Genomic DNA, 1,870 nt, shown 5'->3' on the forward strand with positions numbered 1-1,870 from the left:
TGGGATGGTTGACAGCATCTCCCTCATTTTTTTCTTCAGATCTTCTAAGTCATCTAATCACAGTCCTATCATGTCCCTCTACATTTGTCGAAACAAAAAGAAGTCACACGGAGTGAGGTCAGGTGAGTCAGGTATGTGGGGCAAGAGAGGCATGCTGTTTTTGCCCAAAACTGCCACACTGAGATGACCAGGTGCATTGTCATGGTGGCCAAACCAGTCCCCCGTCTGCCACAAATCAGGCCTTTTTTGGTCACACACTGTTACACAATCTTTTCAGAACTTCTAAATAGAAAGCTTGATCGACAGTCTGACCTGGTGGAATGAACTCCAAATGCACTATCCCCTCACATCCCAAAAACAAATGAGGACCAAGCAAGGACTCGCATCTTGGGACAGAGCATTTTTCTCCTCTCTCAGGATGAACAGACACCAGAAAGTGGATGCTTATGCCCAAGAAAAGCAGAATTTCATCCAGCATTGCTCCCATGTGCTCAAAGTGCTGACCGAGGATGAGCTGGGACACCCAGACAGGAGACGCTGTTACCTGGCTCAAGAAGGTCGTGGAATACAATGTTATCGGAGGCAAGTACAACCGAGGTGTGACGGTGCTGGCTGTGTTCCAGGCGCTGGTGGAGCCCAGGAAGCAGGACGCTGAGAGTCTGCAGCGGGCCCTGACTTTGGGCTGGTGGGTCGAGTTGCTCCAAGCTTTCCTCCTGATACTGGATGACAATGTATTCATCTCTTACCCACCGGGGTCAGCCTGCTGGTACCAGAATCCAGGCATAGATCTGAATGCCATCAATGAAGCCAGGCTGCTGGCATCCTGTGTCTACCGCCTGTTGAAGCTCTACTGCCGTGGGCAACCCGACTACCTGCACCTGCTCGAGCTCTCCCCTATCCGACTGAGATGGTTCAGGCCCCAGACTTCATCACTGCCACCCCAGGGCAACGTGGACCTCAGCAGGTTTACTCCAGAGAGGTACAAATCCATCGTCAAGTACAAGACCACATTCTACTCCTTTTACCACCTGGCCACTGCTGCCATGTACATGGCAGGCATTGACGGGGAGAAGGAGCATGCCGATGCCAAGCGGATCCTGCTGGAGATGGGTGAGTTCTTTCCGATCCAGGATGACTCCCTGGACCTCTTTGGTGACCCCAATGTGATGGGCAAGGTTGGCACTGACATCCAGGACAACAAAAGCAGCTGGCTGGTGGCTCAGTGTCAGCAGCAGGCCTCTCTGGAGCAGCGCCGGGTCCTGCAGGAGAATGACGGGCAAGAGGCAGCGAAGGGGCGCGGATGAAGGTCATGGACGAAGAGATGGAGCTGCCAGCCGTGTTCCGGCAGTACGAGGAAGCCAGCTTCTGCAGCTTCGTGAGCCTCATCAAGCAGCTGCCGCCCTCCATTTTCCCAGGGCTCACACATGATCTACACGCAGCACAAGTGACCTGGAGCCTAGAAGGGCAGGGCTTAATAAATTATTGTTTGACCTTCAAAACAAAACCAACCAACCAACAAACAAACACAAATGAGCATCATCTTGATCTTTTATTTCACCAGATGAGTTTTTGTGGGCAAGGTAAGGATGACATCTTCCACTGGCTGGATTGATGCTTGCTTTCAGGGTCTCATCACCAGTAATGACCTTGGGGGGGAAATCTGAGTCGCTTCCGAGGTGCTCTTTCAAAGCACGCATGTTTCTACTTAATGCTCTTTTTGCTGGCCAGTCAGAACCTGAGGCACAAATTTCACAGTGACCCTTCTCACTCCCAAATCTTCTATTAAAACGTGCTGAACCAAGCTCCGCGGTATCCAGAGAAGTTCCCCAGCTCTTCAATGGTCCCTATTCAGCCTTTGAGCACAAGTGCA

The 1,870-nt window shown here is 51.6% G+C and overlaps 1 pseudogene; it reads left to right on the plus strand.

Moving 5' to 3' along the window:
* Window positions 1–388: 388 nt before the first annotated feature.
* LOC101640042 lies at window positions 389–1,612 on the plus strand (annotated as a pseudogene).
* Window positions 1,613–1,870: the final 258 nt, after the last annotated feature.

The sequence above is a fragment of the Echinops telfairi genome, unplaced genomic scaffold (assembly GCF_000313985.2).
Source record: "Echinops telfairi isolate 266 unplaced genomic scaffold, ASM31398v2 ScPeMD7_3533;HRSCAF=4204_0, whole genome shotgun sequence".
Lineage (NCBI taxonomy): Eukaryota > Metazoa > Chordata > Mammalia > Afrosoricida > Tenrecidae > Echinops > Echinops telfairi.